The sequence below is a fragment of the Camelus ferus genome, chromosome 1 (assembly GCF_009834535.1).
Source record: "Camelus ferus isolate YT-003-E chromosome 1, BCGSAC_Cfer_1.0, whole genome shotgun sequence".
NCBI lineage: Eukaryota > Metazoa > Chordata > Mammalia > Artiodactyla > Camelidae > Camelus > Camelus ferus.
In genome coordinates, this window is record NC_045696.1 from 52,318,701 (window position 1) to 52,339,745 (window position 21,045).

The following is a 21,045-nucleotide window of genomic DNA, read 5'->3' on the forward strand; positions in this document are numbered from 1 at the left end:
AGCCAAAATGAGAAGGATGTCAATGGTAGAATAAATTGCTATGGAAGATCAGGAAAGAAATATAATTTACATCTTGGTGAGGGGGTAGGAAATCAGGGAAATTTTAGTGGAAGAAGTGACTTGAGGTCTTTGAAGGGTGTGTTAGAGAATATAACACCCTTCCTTAGGCACAGACGTATGAAATACACATCAGTTGATATTCTTTGCGATTTATTCAAAGGCAGGTGCTACTTTTCTATAATATACTTGCCGTTAACCTGAGCAGATAAGAGCCAGTACCAGAATATTAAAAGAAAAATGAGTCTTTCATAGTGAAATGAAATTGAGTTAAACATCAAAATATGTTAGAACAACATGGCAATAATTAAGGTTAGACAATTACATCCAAAGCAGCTAAAGGGAGAGTTTTATAAATCCATGTGTAACCCAGATGCAATACAAGTTATTCTGGCCCTGGAAACATATAAAACTTGCCTTGAATTACCAAATCCAAAATATGGAAGAAGTCTAAAGCCCTTTGTAATATTTCATTGGATTAGCATGGGCTTGTATTTTCCTAATTTCCTGTACCCAGATATTCATGTCCATGCATGATATCTCTTTTATACCAAGCCATTGATTTAAGTGGGAAATTCACATCAAAGCCATAAGTTTTCACCAAAACCTCACTTGCATAATGAAAATATAATGGCTAAAGAATGTTGATGTTAGGTAAAGGAGAGTCGGGGGAGGGGTGGCATTGGAAGAAGAAGAAATCTATTAAATGTTGTGGTGTTAGCCCAGGATAGGCAATCCCAACAAGGGAACAAAAGAGAATCCAGAAACAAGCAGACTCATGCATAAATAGAAATTTGATAATCTTGCACATCACTCACATAGATTTTAGGGGGAAAAAGACTACTCAATGGATGATGATAGGAAAATGGGGGATAAAATTAATTGAATCTGTAGTTTACATAGTATAGATAAAAATCAATTTCAGATTTTGTAGGGACTAGATTATGTGTTCAACCTGCTAACAGGAGGTAGACACTAAAATTGGTAGTTCTGTCTGAATCACATGACTGGGTTTTGAGTGAAACAGTCCCCAAAAGGAGCATAGGATAAACAAAAACAATAAATGTTCAGCATAAGGCTCAGGGACCTCCTTGTGTCCCTAGATCTAGTTGTGCTTGGGACCAGTTGCATCCCTATCATTCTGGTACCACAAGCCCCAATGATTTTTTTTTAATTGGTGTAGGTGGTTTGACTTCGGTTTGTGTCATTTGCAATTTGACATTTGTAAGTCTTAGTTGATGTACATTGACAGTTCTACAGTTTTATCTACATAGATCACACAATGTTTCATTGTTACAATTGAGCATGTTTTATAGTTGATTTTCCACAATTGTAAAAAGGGATATTTTCCAATTATATTTTCTAACTGTTGTCTCCTATGTGTGGGAAAACTGTGTTTACATACTGACTTTGTATCTAGACATCTTGATGAGCTCTTTTATTCCTTATCATTTATCGGTTGACTCTCTTAATTTTACGTCAAAATTCATATCATCTCCTAACAATGATGGGTTTTTTTTTTCTTTTTCAGTGTTTGTAACTGTTTTCTTATTTTGTTGACCAGCGTGACAGCAAAATGTTGAATAGTAGTTACAGTAGTGTGCATCTTTGTCTTATTTCACCATTTTTGATGTTGCACCTTTCAGTATGTTTCTTGCTGGAAGTTCTCTTAAAGAAGTTGCTATATTATTATAGCTTTCGAAGCATGCATTTTAAAAATCATGAATAAATATTGAATTTTATCAAATGTTTTTTTCTAAATACATCAAGTAATCATAATTTTTTTATCCTGTTAATGTATTGAATTATAATGATAGATTTACTAGTGTTGAACCACCCTCCATTCCTAGATAATTTTTTTAAAATTTATTATTATTTAATAAATAATGTGTTTAATTTACTATTTTTATTCTGGAATTTTCAGACTTCAGAGATTGATACTCATAAGTGATATGGACCTTGTTCAGCCTTCATATCCAATTTTGAGATTTTTATTAAACTAGAATTCTTAGAATTAGGTGGAAAATTTTGTCTTTTACCATGTTTTATGGCTTTTTTTTATTGTTTTAAAAAGGAGAGATCTTTATCTTCTTGATTCTACAGATTTTGGTCATTGTACCTTTCTACCTCTTCCTGAGTCATTTTGGTAAAATTTTCTTAGAAAGATACTCATTTCTTGTAGACTTTTAAGTTTTTTTTAAAATTTACATTAGTGTTATTTTTAATCATTTATGTTTTAAAACTTTCCACAATTAGTGTCTATCACAGCACCATATTTCTTACTGAACAGATTATTTTTTGTTTATATATTTGTTTATGTAATTGTGCTTTCAAATTATCTATTTATTTTTTTTAAATTTTTTAGCTACGTACATCTGAATCATCTTCATACATTTGGGGAATTTTAGCATTTTACCTTATCTATCACTGTATAGTAAACTATTCCAAAACTTATAAGACAACTACCATTTGGTTTGTTCCTTATTATGTCAGTTAGCAATTTGGGCTAGTTCTGCTGGTATTCGCACCTATGTGTTTTGGGGGTTCACTCCAGATCATACAAGTTTCTAAAGTTCCCCTTGTTTCCCCTTTATGCTATTAGAGTCACTTTGTCTATGGCAAGCCTTCTTCTCAGTACATGCACAAACTCAATAGATACTCTGCAGGAAAAAGTAGTTGGAAAATTCACCTCACCTGGGAGAAGCTCTTCTCTCTCTAGTATTCTAATTCATCAACTCCCCTTTGTTTTCACAAGTTTCTGATGTTTTTAAAAAATACAGTTTTCATAATTTATCTGATTTTTTTTCTAGTTCAAGTAGGAGTTATGGCCTGTTATTATCTTCTACATCCTGTTTGGAGGCAGAAGTGAATGTTTTAATTTCAAATCTAGTATTTTTCAGTTGTAGAATTTCTGTTTGATTCCTTTTGAAGAAGTTCTCTCTATGCTAAAATCTTCCACCCTTTCCTCTTATTCTAAACATATTAAACATATTTAGTATAACACAGTTGAGTAAAACTCCCACACCTGTGGGCCTGCTTCTGTTGTTTTTTCTCTTTGAGTCATTCATTCCTGATTTTTAGTGTGGTTCATAAATTTTTTTTACTGAATGTTTGATATTGTGATGAACAATTATGGAGATTGAGCTTTTTCAGGGAGGCAAAGTGCAGACAGATCACTTTGATCTTTATGAAATTTGGTTTTAGTGTTTATTCAGGCAAGTATTTCAGGCAAATTTATTTCCATAGGTATAGCCTTTCCAGGATCTCAAATGAAACTCTTGGTGTTTACAGGTTTTCCTTTATTTTAGCAAACTCTGAACTTCATCCTTTGTCTCCCAAGCAAGAAATTTCTGCTCAATACTAGACTCGTAGCTACTGTTTTGTTACTCTGTACATATATAGCTTAAAAGTTTACAAACTCTTCAAGGGGAAATCAAATACAGAGTTTTGGACTTAGTTCTCTGTCTCTCCTTCCTCTGAAATTTTGCCCCTTAAGTTTCAGTCACTTTAACAGAGTCAAACCCTGTCTTCTCTTCCCTGTTCTCGGTGAGCCTGTCTTTTCTACTCAGATTCTGTCCCCTTAGTTTGTGAATTAGAAATACCTCAGGGAAAGGGCCAAATTCACTTTACAGCTCTCCTTGTTGTGCTTCCCTTCTCTCAGAAAGCATAGTCCCTCCAACCTTGTCTGTATCAGTTGTCTTCAAACAAATATTTTATATATTTATATTTTATTCAGGTTTTTTAGATGTTTCTGACACAGAATTAGTCTAATATGAGCTACTCCAGTGTAACTGGAATTCCTATGAATGAATATAAATCACTTCACCAAGTTAAGCATACAAAACCAGGTCACAAATATTTTAATATTCAAATTAAATATTGCTAACCATCATGTAATAGAATGAGTATGAATTTTATCTAAACTCAGAATGTCCCAATGATAAGTCTAAGATTTTCAGAGATGCTTACTAAGTCCAGTGGGTCATTTTCATTTATTGTATCATGACCAGAATATATGATTTATTCACTAGGGAGGGTTTCTGTTGATGCCTTTGCTTCCATCCAGTGTTGCTTTGAAAACTGATAGGTCTCTGTTGATGGTGAATAGTGTTTTAGTGTCTGATACATATGTCACTACATTAGTCCCACCCTGACTTCTATTGTGTGGAAACCCCTTTCCCTGTATAGTATCATTATAGACTCACAAGCCAGGGCTTCATAGCTTATAGTGACTTTGTTGTGGAGATCTTTCAGAAAAGAGACAGAGAGACAGAGCGAGAAGGAGTTTTCCTTGGCATGGTGGTGGCGTCAGAAGGATTTCTTGCTTCAACTATATGCTGGGCCAGAACAAGCCCTTTCCTGCAAGCTTTGTGTCCTAATTCTCAAGCAAGGATGGAATTATTTCACTCATTGTACTAAGGTCAGCTCCAAATTCTGTCACTGGATAAGTCACATTTTGGCTAAGGAAAAAATTATGATGATACCAAAGAGCAATCATTTAAATGTGATTTCCCTAGCAAGGTTCTCCCTATTTGAGGCTCTGTTGTTCAATGAATGCCTCAGTGTTGACATGAGGACCACTGTTAATGTTAAAAAATGTTCACAGACCAGGTTTACATTACTAGAGAAGATGTATTAGTTTCCTATTGTGTTGAAACAAATGGTCACAAACTTAGTGGCTTTAAACAACACAAATTTATTGTCATACTGTTCTGGACATCAGAAGTCCAATATCAAGCTCAGTGGACTAAAATCAAGATGTTGCAGGACTGTGTTTCTTCTCTGGAGGTTCTAGGGGAGAATCCTTTTTCTTGCCTTTTCTAGTTTCTAGAAGCTGCCTGCATTCCTTGGCTTGTGGCCCCATCCTTCATCTTCAAACCCTGTAGCATAGCGTTTCTAATAGCTCTATCTCTACTTCTGTTTAACTTCTTTTTCTAACTTTAACCCTTTTCTGAGGATCCTTATAATTATACTGGGTTACCTGGATAATCCAGAATAATCTCCTCATCTCAATAGCCTGAATCACATCTGCAAAATCCCTTTTGCTATGTAACACATTCACAAGTTCTGCAGATTAAAATATTGACATCTTTGGAGGCAGGGGTCAATTATTCATCCTACCACAGAAAGCTTCTTGCCACTGTCATCATTATACTCTAGAAGGCCCAAGGAATATATGGCTCTCATGTTTTAAGTTGAACTTAATATTCTAGATAGTACCCCCCATGTCTTAACAACAATCCTTGAGTTGGTCTTTCTTTTATAGAATTCTGTAACCCAAGGATTAAACTGCTGAATTTCTATAGATCAAGAATTTCTGGACTATTTCCTGATGTATAGACTTTCAGAAGGTTAGGGTGGTTTAGGCAGAGAAGGCAAGGAGGGTTTCTACATTGCTAATTGTTTTTTTAGAGAACAGGTTTAAAATCTGTTCTTTTAAGACCTTTTGAAATTATGCAACAGGCTTCAGTTTGGCAATAGCTCAGTTTATCAAAGATGAATTACATATCTTTCACAGGCCAATGGAAAATGCAATGGCGTCTAATCAAGAATCACAGCCAGGAAGCTAGACTCAGAAGAAAGGCCGTGAACTCAACCAACTTTCTTCTTTCTCTCCTTCCACAGATCCAGTAAGCCCATTCTCTAACAGAGTTGTTTTACTTTTTGTCTATTTGTAATTGGCAGAGAGGAACAGAAGGACCTTTGGTGACCTGTTTTTACTTGAAGAATATGATTTTACATCATGACAGAGGTCTCTAACTTTGTGAACCCTGTCAAAAGTGGATCATGCCTCTAGGTAAAGAAATACTAAAGGTCATCACCTGCTAGAGAAAAGCATAAAAGACATTTGAGAGATTAGTTTCTTTTTTTCAAATTGTGCACCCCTAAACTTTCTGTGCCAAAAATTAGTATGCCTTGTATTAAATCTCCAGAGATTTGCTTAAAACCTCTTTTAGTAACTCCAATGTTTCTTTAACATCTTAGTTAGAATTTTGATGTTCCAGATTTACGAAATGCATCTAAATGAATGATACTCTAAATTCCAAGGACATTTTAAATTTCAACACATGTTGCCTTGCTGAGATTCAAATTTAAACAGCTATCCTCATAAAAATCATTGGAAAGTACAGAAGCCACAGGGGGAAATAACAATAAACTTTTAAATTTGAACCGGTATTTTGAAGAAAAAAAGTATGATACCTGTTTTCAGCACCTTTTAAAGATATATAGTACATTTGGTTGTTTAAGAATATACAAGTATATTACGTTTGACTTGATTTTCTTGGCCTATTTAGAGATCATAAACTCCCCAGAAATGTTAGGCTTTTTATCCTGTTTTTAAACAAGTCATCATGAAAAATGTTTTCCTTGCCTTCTAATTTTACCATTTCCTTCAAGCCTTCATAGACTATGCACTGCAAATAATATTCAAAATTGTGACAGTACTGCCATTCGAATGAAAATTTTTTTTTGGATCCATACACATCTGTCATTATGGCCAGTTCTGATAAGCTCACTGTGGGGCAGAAGTCCGGTTTTGGAGCCAAGAGCTTTAAAATTATTCAAGGATTTGATTGAAAGACAGATACTATTGAAAACACATAGGAACTAAACACTTGAAATAGGTGGCTGTATTTTCAGGAAATTGGGATGATTTAGATTTGGAGGACAGACAGAGGAGTGATTCCTTTTAAATGAAAGATCCAGAAGCATATAATCACAACCCTTGCTAGTTCTTCTATTTCCTGTCACTCCTCAGGCATTTTAGTGCTTCCCATATCAGCAGTGTAAGAGAGGTGGTACATATGTCTGAGGTAAACTTGAGTTCTTTCCTAGAGGAGCAGAAGACCAAGGGAAAGGGAAGGAAAACCATTAGATCTTGTTTCCTGATTCTCATTTTGAACACCCTGACTTACTTTAATCTGCACATAGTGAATCAGTGCTTGCTTTCCTTGTTGTCTGTATTACCTACCCTTCAAATTCAGAGATAATATAAAATTTGAATTTGGTAGGAATGCAAAGCACAAATGTTGAAAATTATCACATTGCATTGTTATTTGCATTTATATATGATGATTTAAATATAATTTGTACATGGCTTAAATATTGTAGGAAAAGCATTTTTCTCATTCTCCCTCATGGCTGATAGAACTTTGAACTCCAAACATTCAGTTATTTATGTATTGAGCATATGTTTATTGAGAACATCCTAATTTTGCTAAATACTGCATATATAAATACAAATTATTCAGGGTCCCTACTGTCACTAATCACACAGTCTACTGAAAGAAACATGAAAATTCTATTACAATCTTATAAGTGCCATGGTGGAGATATGTTTGAATACCTAACATTTACTGAATACTTACTATGTGCCTCGGGACTATATGTACTATTAGTTGATTTTTCTAATAGCTTTATGAGATAAGTACAATTATTATCTCCACTAATACAAATGATGAGTTGAAGCTTAGCAAAGTTAAAAGCATAGTGAATTTAGAAAGTGTCAAATAGTTTACTGTGACTGACGTCTGTGTTATAGTTGAGGTATATTTTATTGTGAGATATAATTGATTCTTGAGATTTTTCTTTTTTTGATAGACTGGTTGAATATCATCTAATACAGTTGTTCACTCTTTCAATTTCTATTTTAACCATCAAACTTAAGGTCTGCTTGTTTGACTTCCCTGATATTCAGCCCATTAGTCAGGGCCTAAGGGTGATAGGGGTGGAAAAACTCTTAGAAAGAAAGGGCCAAAACTCCTCTGACAATAATAGATGCGTGGGAGAAAAGTCCAGAAGAGGAACCCCCCACCATAAAGAAAGCACTCAGAGAGGAGATTTCCAGAATGATAACTACAGAGAGAATGAAACCATGGGGATGTCAGACCTCTTGTGTCATACTGGAATTTTCAGCCCTTAGCACTGAGCCATCAGTGCTTGTGGCTTTGATCCACATAATCTTTCTTCATTCATGGTAGTGTTGGAAAGAGAGGGAGCCTTAAGCTTCCTTTGGAACTTGGAATGTAAGATTAGATAATAATCATCCAGTGGGGGCATATAGAATGGGCACCTAACCAGTTTTGAGAGGATGATGAAATTAAATATATTGAAATGCTTTTTGAACTTTTTTTTTTTTTTTGGTAATTTTCAATCATTACAATTTTTTAAGGCAACAAATTGGTTATTTTGCCTGAATAGTAAAATTAAGATTTTCTGATCAATGGCTGTGTTATATTCAACTTACTTCTGAACGATCATGATATTTGCTTTATTTCTGTTTTGTTTTGTTTCCAAATCCAATTCTTATGATGGCCATATCATTGGAGAAATAATCCAGTTTTGGAGGCACTAAATTATACAGAACAGAAACACTGCTGAATTAGTCACAAGTTTGCATTTGCAAGTAGCAGAAACCCAACTCAAATTAATTTAAATAAGAAAGTATACTATATTAGCTTACATATGCAGAAGGTACCTCTTTGCACTTGCCAGCAATCAGTTTCTCCTGCTGTTTCCTGGCTTTGTTTTTCTTCATTTTGGCTTTATTCTCTGGTAGGCTATCTCCATATAATGGCAAAGATAACAATGAGAACTTTAGGCATACGTGATCTTCAGCACACACTGGTTTAAATAATAAGTATACTGGCTCACATAACAGATAGACGTTCAGATGTAGTGCAGTTTTGGATGTAGTTTGATCAAGCTCTCTGGGACTCTCTTAGCCCGTCTTTATGTGTCAGCTCTAGTTATAGTGGTCCTAGGCCTCACAGATGCATCATCAGAGTAAGAGAACAAATCCTTCCCTCAATTTTTGGATAGAAGTTCTGAATTTTATTCTGTGAGGACCAACTAAAGTCATCACTCATTATGGAACCAATGTCTAGTTTGGACAGAAGTTCTAAATTTTATTCTGTGAGGACCAACTAAAGTCATCACTCATTATGGAACCAATGTCTAGACCAAGAGATTTAGAAACTCTCCTGGTTGGCTTATACTAATCAGGACCTACTCCTGGGGTTGTATCAGTCCAACATAAACCAAATGCCTGTTACATAATGGGTGACAAATGAGATGGATACTGGAAAAAGCAGTACTCACAACCAGCAGAAATCCTGGGAAGTTTCCCATTGGGAAAGTGCCTTTGGCTGACATAAGCCTCATACTCATCTAGGTACCCCCAAGACTAAAGGTGAAAAATGAGTGGGTCTCCATTAGGCAGAGAGGAATTTTGGGAGCAGGCCAAACAATACCTGTGTACTATCACATCTCTAATTGTTCTATTTTATATTCTGGATGGAAAGTAGTCTTGTCTACTGCCATGGACACACAAACTGGAAAAATTACATTTTAGAATCCTTGAGCACTAACAGCTGAATTTTTATTTAGAATATGAAAAGATTAGATAACGTTTTCCAACGGGAGGAAAAAATTGAGATTTATAGCAGTAGCATTTCTTACGTAGAAAGAAGCAATATCTGCTTTTCTGGAAACGAAGACTGCAAGGGAATAAATCATGTTTTACGAGAAATTGATAGAAGAAGACAATTTCTCCCAGTCATTTTATAAAATGTAAGAATTACCATGGTTTTCAAAGAAATGCGTTGGTGGCCGATATAGGAACTTAATTCCAATGAAAGCACACACAGTTTAATCTTTGGCATTAGGAAGAATATTTATGCAAGTTTTTTTCTTTTTCTTAATTAGAAAAATACATAGTACCAGTAATTTGATCCTGAATACATTTTTTAAAAATATTATTGCCATTCTTGCATCTTTATTGAGTATTTTTAAAGTTGAAGCTTTAAAATTTTGTTGAAGTTTCAGATTCAAGTATAGACTTCCAAGGAAGGATCAAAGTTATGAGATGTAATTTAAGAATATTGCTAAATGAAATACTTCCACGGTAACCTACCTTTGATATATCTTGTCTATTAAAGATTAATAGTTTGAAATGTCAAAACATCACAGATGAGAAAAACTTAAGCCTTGTAGAGTTACTCTGTGTACTTATATATAATGAGCCTCTAGTGGGCTGTCAGAATGTAGTGTAGAGATGAAGGCTGAGAGATACCCCACCTCCCCTGCTTCTGTGGCCCAAGGTGGCTGTGGCTCGTGGTGGGGCCGTCGAACAGCTGACAGTACATACGGCTGATATTTTCTGGCCCACCTTCATTTCTCACTCTGCCACTCCATAGTGTTTTTTCATCAGTATGATTTTTATTTGTGTAGAGAACTGAGAGATGAAAAGTTTTACCAGCAGGCATTTGGTGCTATGAATACACAGTAGTAGTTTAAGAAGGTTACTGGTTGAGTCTCTATCTCCAGTGGAGGTAAATTAAATGCAGGAGAAGATAATAAATTAGATAAAGGGTTCTGTTCTTTCTGCTGTCTGGGAAGAAGTCTTATAGGACATCCTACATCTGAAAGAAAGAATTCAACTGTCATTGAAAATAGCATATAATAAATACATTTGGGATCATTTTAAAATTAGTTTTGAAAGAACATTGGAATTGGATGTCACTCCAATTTAATATGTTCTACCTGGGGATCCCAGTGTGTGGGAACATTGTGCTAGCTCCTTTGGGAAAATACATGATACGTCTGCCTTCAAAGAGCCGATGGTCTCAGTAGGACAGACGTGTACCTTTTAGCAAAAGACACGAGAGCATATAATAAATGGATAATGTTCTAGTCAAGTTATTTTCATAGAGACTCACTGGGGATTTTCATTAGAATTTATGTGCTAACAAGAAAGATTAGATTTCATGAAGCTCCAGGATAAAAATCCATGCAGTGTCAACATAGGAAGATAAGTACTGGAGACCTGTCCTCGATTCAAGCAGCTGTTGCAGTGTCGTGCACAAATGTTTTACCATTAGTGTGATGTGACTGTTGGGTGTATTTTTTTCTCTGTCTTCCTCTCTACCCTCTGTCTTCCAGAATTCAAGTTCAAATTCATGAGACAGAATCTGTTTGCTAATTATTCAAACCTCATTTAGCCTGAGTTTTTTTGCCCAGCAATGGCCAGTGGGTAGATAAACTGTGGGCGTTGGGGAGGAAGAGTGATTTGTGATGAAACTGCTTCCCTGGGCTGCCTCTTCCACCTGGCCTTGTGAGTGTGTGGCAAGGGGCACTGTAACCAACATGAAAACAGCAGCAAGTGTATTGGTAGTAAATTCTCTGGGAGATCAAAGAAGGAAGTACTTACTATGGAATTGTCAGTCTAATGGGACTTCATGGCAAAGAGGGATTTGAACTGTGTCCTGAATGTTGAGCAAGGATCTAGTTGTAGACAGTAGGAAGGGAGGGATTCTAATATAGAAGTGTTGTGCTGCCTGCATAATAGGTACAAAACTCAGAGTAACTGGGACACATCGTTAATACAACTTTTAAAAATTTGACTGTAAGCCCAAAAAACACTTACAGCATTTAATTAGTCAGATTAAGGACTAATTTTCTAGTTGTGGAGGTGAAGCCAGGAGTAGTGAGCATTTTTTTTTCCCCTACTAGTTGAGTGGGTCTTTATGCAGAGATGTGATCTCAAAGTTGAGATAAGCATATGCTGACTTTATTGCCATCTTCACATGAACTAAGAAGGGAAGAAAGGGGATAATTCCTAGCAGAGACAAACAGTTAGAAAGTACAGTTTCTTACCACTCCAGGAAAGGCACAGATCAGTGTCCTTTGCTTTCCTATCCTCTTTTAGAAACCATATTTGCCAGCAGGTTTGTATTTGCCTATAAGTTTAGTCTAAGCACCTATATAGAAACTATTCTATTTATATCCCTGATGCAAAATTTTCAGGGCAAGAATTGATTTGTGTCCACCCCAGAACAAATCTATTGTGGCCAGGAGATAGGTCACATTTTAGAAATGAGGCATGTCTCTCCTCAAGCTTACAGTTGATGAGGTTGAGGAGGGCAGTTATTTGCAAAAGGGATGCTGAGCAGATGCAACAAATAGTGTTCATTTCAATGGTCTTTTTTCACACCAAGGAAATATCAACCTCCCTTCTCATATGGGGCTTAATTTCAATTTTCCTTCCTTCAGAATCTGAACTGCTAATGTGAGTAACTCCAGGTCTCTAGAATTTAATACTGAAGAAAGTTTGTAATGGAGCCTAGACTGTAATTCTGGTTGGTCCTCCACATTTGTGAGGATTGTAGAATTGTAGAATCCCCCAAGCACCATAAAGAATATACTTGCTCGTTCAAGGAAACTTTCAGTGACCTCTGGTATATATTGGAAATTGGGCAACATTCTGTACCATTCTTGGCATATCTTCAAGGGAGGCATGACTTCTAGTAAGAGAGTAGGGACCTGATATATGTATATATTCCCATTCTTTGTTGGTCCTTATGGCTTGTCAGGAAAAAAAAAAAAAAACTATCGTCTCTTATAGAGGAAAGTAACTAAAACCAAACATTAAAGCCCCATGGGAACCTTTTATTCTTCAGCTGTGGGTCTCCCTTCTCATATCTGTTTTGAGATCACATAAGAATAATAATGATAAAAATAGTCAACACTCACTGAATACTTACTATGTGCCAGACACCTTCTAAGCCAATGCTGGGCAAAATATTATGGCCCAGGTCAGATCCAGCTGGCTACATGTTTTTATAAATACAGGTTTTTTGGAAAATAGCTACTTCTATTTGTTTATATATTATGGCTGCTTTTGCCCTACAGCAACAGAGCTGAGAAGTTGCAAGAGGGATCCTATGATCCACAAAGCCTAAAGTATTTACTATCTGACCCTTTGCAGAAAATTTGCTGACCCCCTGTTTAAGCATATAATATGTATGTAATACAACTCTCACAACAATCTCATAAGGTAGGTACTATTTTCTTCATTGCTATTTTACAGATAAGAAAACTGAGCCATAGAAAGATTTAAAAAAAACCTCCCCCAGTGTTGCACAGCTAGGAAGCATTAGATAACTAGACTTGTCTTACATTCTCAGAATTTTGAAATGTTAGTCAGAAAAAAGAAGTACATCAAGATCCTGATAATAATAGCTACCATTAATAAAGAACATATATGAGTGCTGAGGTTAATTATGTTCAGTGGTTCTCAACCAGGAGTGATTTTGACCCCTGGGGGACATTTGGTAGTGTTTGGAGACGTTTTTGGTTGTCACACTAGAGAGGGGAATGCTACTAGCATCTAGTGAGTAGAGGCCAGGATGCTGCAGAACATCCTACGATACACAGGACAGCCCCCACAACATATAATCACCTGGCCCCAAGTGTCGATAATGTCACTGTTGAGGATCCTTGATGTGATCTAGTCATTATAATGTAAGTTAGACCTTTCTGAGTTATAATAAACAGTGACTCATTTAGTTTACCTCAGTTAATTAGTGTTTAAGTATACATAGGGAACATAGAAATATTAGAAGTGGAGGTAGTGTCTGTGGCTAAAGAGAGAGACCTTGAGAACTGGGAGATCCATCAGAGTCCAGAGTACTTCTAGTAGAAGCAGAAGTCTATTGCTTGCAACTCCAGTGTTCTATAGAGGGGACTCAACTACTCCCTGTCTCAGCTATTGCTATTTCCATGGTGACTACTGGTGCTAATTAATGGATTCTCCTTGTCTATATTCTTTTCTGCTACTTGCTTCCTTTTACTCACAGCTTCTGTATTAATTTCCTATTGCTACTGTAACAAAGTTAGCACAAACTTAGTGGCCTAAAACAAATTTATTCTTTTACAGTTCTGAAAGTCAGAAGTCCAGAATCAGTCTTAGTGGGCTAAAATCGAGGTATTGGCCGGCTCCTTTGCGAGGCTCCGAGGGAAGAATCCATTTCCAAGCCTTTTCAGCTTCTAGTGGCTGCCTGTATTTCTTCCACCCTCAAAGCACATCACTCAGATCTCTGCTTCTGTCATTACATTGCCTTCTGTCTGACTCTGACTTCTGAATCCTTCTTTGTAAGGACCATTATGATAGCATCAGTTCCACCTGGATAATCCAGGGTAACCTTCCCATCTCAAAATCCTTAACTTAATCACATCTGTAAAGTCCCTTTTGCCATATAAGGTATTCTTCGTTTCCAGGGATTGGGATGTGGATATCTTTGGGGGCCACTATTCAACCTACCACACCCTTCAAAGCCTGATGCCTTCCACTCATTTCCTTCACTCTCTGTATCACTCAATTTCTGCTCTGTTCAGTTGTTCATGTCCCTCTGTGTATGTTTTAAACTTCCCCCAAGAAAATATCTTATTGAATCAGCTAGTTACCATCCCACAAAGTTTTCTTATTGGTTAGAACTCTTATTTTAGGCTATCTCATAAGTTGATAGACACAATAGATGGTTGCTCTTGGCTCAGATGCTAATTTCTAAGTGATGTAAAGATAGTGAGTTCCTGGGGTTCACAGCAAGGTAATTTGTGGCTAAGGAAAAGTTTGTAGTTGTGTGGTAAATTGCATTAATGACTCCAGTTCTTTATGGGTCCCTATATCTGCTGTTTGCCATGAGACTTCACATTCTTCCTGCTGAAGAGACAGAATGTTTTCTCATTGTTTGATTTTGGGCTTGGCCATGTACATTATTTTAGCCAGTAGAATGAGGCAGAAATGGCAGTATGCCAGTCTGAACCTAGGTCAAGAGGAATTGCATGTTTTTCCTATCTTTGTGCCCTTACACCATTGCGGCAGAAGAACAGGCCTGGCCAGCTTGCTGGACCCAGGAAAAGAATGAGAGGCATGCAGAACATAAGTGCCCCAAATGGGTCACTCCCATCAGCCAACTTCTAGTCAACCCACTGATGCATGAGCCAAATAAATGCTACTGAGATTTAGAGGTTCTTTTTCATTCAGCTAGAGCTGACACAGTCAGATTTCTTTAAAATAAGTCTGTAGATGAAGTAGCTTTAATGAGCATATGGTTGTGGGCATCACAGGCACTAGAGGTAAGTTTGTTATAAGAGAACTTAATTTTTTCTCTTTCTAAATTGGTAAATATATTAGAAACAGTAAACTATGATATAGTCCAGGACAAACTCTACTATTAATTCTTTAAAAACCTTTTAATTTATGAGTAGGCTATGGCAATCTGGTCAAATACATGAAGACTCATATCGGTATGAGTCAGTCAAACATCAAATTCTTTGTGTATTCTACTGACCACACAAGTAATTTTATTTGAAAATGTTAAACTTATGATAGTGCAGAAAGGTCTTCATTCTTAAGATGTTGATTCTGAAAATTTTAGGCTTTAAGAACCAATTTTGGCATTTATGAAACAGACAATGTTTCTTGCTCCTTTTTATGTTGCTTTTATATGTAGGACAGTATACCACTATAGAAATGTCTCTTCTTCAGACATATAAATAACAACAAATACTACTATAATAACCACCTTGAAATGAGTTTTTAATTGGTTTGATGACTATAGTAGCAATTCTCAAAATATGCTAGCTCTGTTTACTTTAATTTTATTCAGCATATGGGCATAGGAAAGCATTAGCATTTTCCAATTCCAAGGACGAATGTGTTTAATGTTAAAATAACTCAGAACAGTTTTATGTTTTTCATCACGAAGTTCAAGCAAGAAATATAAATACAAAAACTTGGGTCTGCTGCTATTTTTTTATATAAATTTGGTCAAGCTGTCAAGGATATGATTATAGAGAGCTTGTGGATCAACTATTTGGGCTTCCTTTAACCATCAACTCAACTAACACATGTTACCATATTATTTTCACCAATAAGCCAGTTATTTGAAAGCATTCATACTGTGTAGGTATGTTTTTAACCTCAATTTTATCCATCATCAATTCTGAATACCCTTTTCATGCAGAGTAGAAGTTGTATGATTGGTGCCATACCTGGTAGCAGAATATAAGAAAATGACAGGTGTTCGGGTTTGAGTCTCAGTCCACACAACCAGCTTGCAGTAAATATAACTTTCATCTCTTATTTTTCGACTGAACTTAATTTCAACTTTGAGACCTTATTCTGCTGAGTGGTGTAAACTCAGTCACTTTGGGGTTACACCTCTGATCTTCCAGTGTTGAGTCCAACGTCCATGGGACTTATAAGATGCCAAGTGGGAATAGAGGGAGAATTTGGCATAGGTTATCATCTATCAGTTCTGGCATCTTCAGGAATAGCTTTCTTCTCATCTGAGCTTTAGTTGCCTATCAGCACAGAATACTTCAGAGTTTTTATTTTTCCTGATGATAAGATTCCTTCAGATGTTCTCCAAAAACTTGTTGAAAACTATTTTCAAAGCCAAACAGAGCAGAAACTTATATAGCTTATCTCTTCTCCACTCAGTCTTCAGGGAATATTTCCTTAGGCAGGGGCTACCATAGCCATGGAAGTTTATCTGTGGCTTCTTGTAGAAGCTCAAGCAACCTTTTCCCTGTGCTTTTTTGCTTCTACCCAGCCACCCTAGTTTGACTCAAGCTGTGCTGTGTATAAGGGACAAGCTGCCGCAAGCTGGTGAGCTCTGTCCCTTGACCATTCTTTGGAATGTCACACCCTGCTGTGGTTTGGTCTTGGGTAGGGCTTTTGCTCTGCACATTCACAGAGATGCATACAGATGTCTTGCAATTGTATTTTTTTTGTGCATGTGACTCTATGGGGGACTTGGGGAAAGAGATAGCATGAATGAGACAAGGGGTTGGTGCAGGAGATGGGGGGTAAACAGATACTTTTCTAATATGATAGGGATATGATTCTGATCGCTGAGCTTAAAAAAACATATTACAAAATTTGTAGTATGACCTTAATTGTGTAAAAATATGCATTAGAAATACAAGAATTATGTCAAGATGAAAGAAGTGTTTGCCTCTGAGTAAAGGGTGCTTCTTTTCCCACCTTCTCAAACTAATATCAGCACATTTTCAGCCCATAATCCTCTGCAGGATATATTTTCTATAACATCATCCTCAAATACAAAATATCACATCACTGTAATAGATGATGATAACTGAACCAGATAAGTCACAATACAGTCTTACTGCCCACCCAAGTTTTTTCCCTGCCAAATGATTTCTCCAGGAAATCTTGTAATGCTCATGTTAAGGAAAAGTCTATTTTAGCTCTTTTTAAATGTTACAAAAGCAAGGCAGCAGAAATGGTGAAATACAGCTTTTAGTAGGGGTTCTTGAGTAAAGTGTGGTTCTGAACTAGCAGCATCAGCATCACCAGGAAACTTGTTAGAAACAGAGATTCTTGAGCCCCTCCAGAGACCTGCCTAATCAGAAACTCTAGAGCTGAGGCCTAGCAGTCTGTGCTTTAACAAGCCTTGCAGGTGATTCTGATGCCCAAGTGTGAGAGCCACTGGTCTGAATCAGGGGTGGGCAAACTGTGGCCCAGAGGCCAAATCTGCCCACCTACTGTATATAACATTATTGGAAGACAGCCTTGCTCACTGGATGTAGCAGGCTTGAGTAGTTTCAACAGAGACCTTAAGGCCCACAAAGCCTAAAATATTTACTATCTTATCCTTTACGGAAAGTTTGTCAACCGCTGATTTAGAGGATAGAAACCTCTTGAATTTTAGCTCATAAATATTTTTTCTCCATTGGAAGTAGAGTCTTTCTTAAGCATTTACTCCATTACAGGTGTTTTATGACAAACTATCTATGAACTTATAAATTTAATTGAATGTGCTGATGTGGATTCATTAATATAGAGCTTTTTTGAATGTGGAATGATTATTCTTGACCACTGTCATTAACTTCTGTTCTAGAAATAAATATTAAATCAAAGAAAAAATAATTCTTAAAAACTAAAAAAAATCACAAAGGCATATATATTGCTGTGTTAAAGAGGCAAAATAAATCTAAAGGGTTCCACCTGCTGGTAGAAATTAAAAATGACTACAAATTAAAATAATGCACTTTAAAAATTATCTGATTAAGTCAAAAGTGATGGTTACGGAAGTTTAGCCTGAAAGGACAATCATCTAATTTCTTTATTTTTTTTAAAAACTGACATTGAATATGAAAATAAAATTGTAACCCATTTTAATAGATTACACAAAGCATACAGATAACAATTTTTTTTAAACTATAAGCTTTGTGAAGGTAGAGGCCATGTCTGTCTTGCTCATCAGGATACTCCCATCACTAAGTAAACTGCTATGTTTAAATAATTTAGTCATATGATTTAGAGTTGCATAAAACACTAAATTGTTATAGAAAGTTTTGTAGTTTTAATTTTAAAAATCATAGTTGTTATGAAACCACTGAAAACACATTTAGTAATAATTTTACTCCTTAAATGGAAATTCTTCATTAACAAATTTAGCATAAATATGTCATAAAACATTTCATTTCTTAGAAAGATGAATGTGTCAGTCAGGATTGGCTCTGCTATGCTGAGGTAAAAAATGATGCCTAAATCTCAATGGTTTACAACAACAAAGATCGTTTTCTGGTTCATATACACTATGGCTTGCCTGCAACTCTCCTCCCATTGTGTCTCATTTTGGGACCCAGCTGTTTAAACTCCTTTATCTGAAATGTAACTGGTCATCTTGACACAGAAAAAGAGACTTGAACCATACACAGACTTTGTCCTTTTTTAAGACATCTTTATTGAGGTATCATTTCCATACCATAAATCTGCCCATTCTAAGTGTACAATTCAGTGTCTTTTAGTAAATTTGTGGAGTTGTGCAATGGATCACTGCAGTCCATTTTTAGAACATTTCATTGTCATACCCCTAGAACAACTCCCATCCCCATGTGCCGCAAATTTTCTTTCCTATTCCTGGCTCTAGGCAAAAATTAGTCTGCTTTCTGTCTAAAAATTTGCCCTTTATGGACATTTGATATGAATGGGAACATGCAATATGTAATCTGCTGTGTCTGACTTTGCATGATTTTGTGGTTCCTCTGTGTTGCAGCATGTACCAATAGCTTGTTTCTTTTTATTAGTAAACAATTTTCCCTTATGTGGATATATCACATTTTTTTAATCCATTCACCAGTTGATGGACATTTGTCTTGTTTCAGGTTTTTGACTGTTAAATATAAAACTGCTGTGTACATCCGCACACAGTATTTATTTGGATATATTGTTTTATTTGTCTTGGTTAAATACCTGGGAGTAGATTTGCTGGGTTGTATGATAAATCCATATGTAACTTATTAAGAACTGCCAAACTTTTACAAAGTGACTAGCCATTTTACATTCCTACTGGCAACATATGAGAGTTCCACTTTCTTCATATCTTTGCCAACCCTTGTTATTGTTTGTCTTTTTTATTATAGCCATTCCAGTGTGTGTGAAGTGGTAGTTCATTGCAGTTTCAATTTATATTTCCTAATTAAAATGGCTAATGTAATTAAGCATCTTTTCATGTGCTTGTTAACCATATCTTTGATGAAATATCTATTCGAATCCTTTGCCAATTTTTTTGAGTTTTCTTCTTACTGAATTTCAAGAGTTCTTTATATATTCTGGATTAAATCTTTATCAAGTATGTAATTGGCAGATATTTTCTCCCAGTCTGTGGCTTGTCTTTATTTTCTTTATGGTATCTTTTGAAGCACAAAAAATTTAAATTTTTGCAAAATCTAATTTGTCAGTTTTTTTCTTTTATGAATTATGTTCTTGGTGTTACATCTAAGAGTTCTTTGCCTAACCTAAGTTCATGAAGATTCTCTATTATGTTTTCTCTAGAAGTTGTATAGTTTTGGTTCTTGTATTTATGTCTATGATCCATTTTGAGATAGTTTTTGTGTTTAGTTATGAGGAAAGCTGTCTCATTCTTAATTTCTCCTCATTAAATTTCTGACTAGTTTGCCAGTCTATTACTTGCCCTAACCTTAATCACAACTTAAGGCTATCCATGACATTGTCCTTCCTGATTGTTTGTCACAAAGTTCACTATTGTTTTTGACAATGCCCTGGATGTGGGGATTTTCCACTCTGTCCAAATCAAGTTGTCCACTTTGGTAGTAAAGATACTGATTTTCATGGTGTACCTGCCCTGAGGGTAGTGTAGGGGCAATGCCATGCTCAAGTGCCATAAGTTCCTACTCTTCTTACCCAAGGTTCAGTAGTTTATCTTCAGTAGATGTTTCTTGGTTAACTGTATGCCTTTGGTTGATTTTCATAATTGGCTTTTTTTTTTTCAAGTGTCCATTTTGTTTGTTTCTTTTTCTTTTTGGGGAGAGGATTTGCGAAGCTTCTCACTCTGCCATTCCAGAAGTCCCAGCTTCTCTGAGACAGTTTTCATAACACAGGATTTTGAAAGCTTTAAAACATAATAAAGTGTGTTATTTCTGTCTAGATTTTGTGAACCAAAAGAAGTCACGTGGTCATTTCTTTGTTCAACAAGATAAGATATTCCATAGAGGACATCACAAGGATGATGTAGTAAGCAGCTTCTGATGTGGTTCCCAGTGGTCTCTGCCTTCCGATACTCACTCTGGTGTGTCATCCCTTCCCCTTATATGTGGCCTGGACTTAGTGACTGTCTCCTAATAAATAGAATTCAACAAAAGTGATGCAATGTTACTTCCATGATTAAGTTATCCACGACTGTTAATTCCATCTTGTTAGCATTCTCTCTCTCTCGCCCGCTCGCTTGCTCTCTCTCTTGCTGGATCTTCCTCATTCTTTCTCTTGCCTTCTTGGGTTGCTCACACTGAAAAAGTGAGCTGTCATACTGGAGAAGCTCACATGGCTAGGAACTGAGGATGACCTCTGGTCAACAGCCAGCACAGAACTGAAGTCTTCCTGTTAATTGCAACAGCCCACAAGGAACTGAATATTGCCAGCAACCAAGGAGTGAGCTTGGAAACTGATTCTCCCTCAGTTGAATCTTGAGATGACTGCAGCCCTGGCTGACACCTTGATGGCAGCCTTGTATGAGACTCTGGAGCAGAGAACCCTGTTAAGCCATGTCCACATTCCTGATTCACAGAAACTGTGAGATAATGAATGCTTGTTGTTTTAAGCAACTGAATTGTGGGGGTTATTTCTTATGCAGTGAATAGGTAACTAATACAGAC

General features: G+C 36.2%; 1 long non-coding RNA gene across 4 annotated transcripts in view; it reads left to right on the plus strand.

The window, feature by feature from the left end:
* Positions 1–5,573: 5,573 nt before the first annotated feature.
* The window catches only part of LOC116663657, a 333,860-nt gene continuing 318,388 nt past the window's right edge, over positions 5,574–21,045 (plus strand). For 3 of the 4 annotated variants that reach the window (XR_004319922.1, XR_004319919.1, XR_004319918.1), the window contains exon 1: positions 5,574–5,687. This is a non-coding gene — a long non-coding RNA (uncharacterized LOC116663657). The remainder of the gene's footprint in view (positions 5,688–21,045) is intronic. The other variant, XR_004319924.1, reaches the window with a different exon arrangement.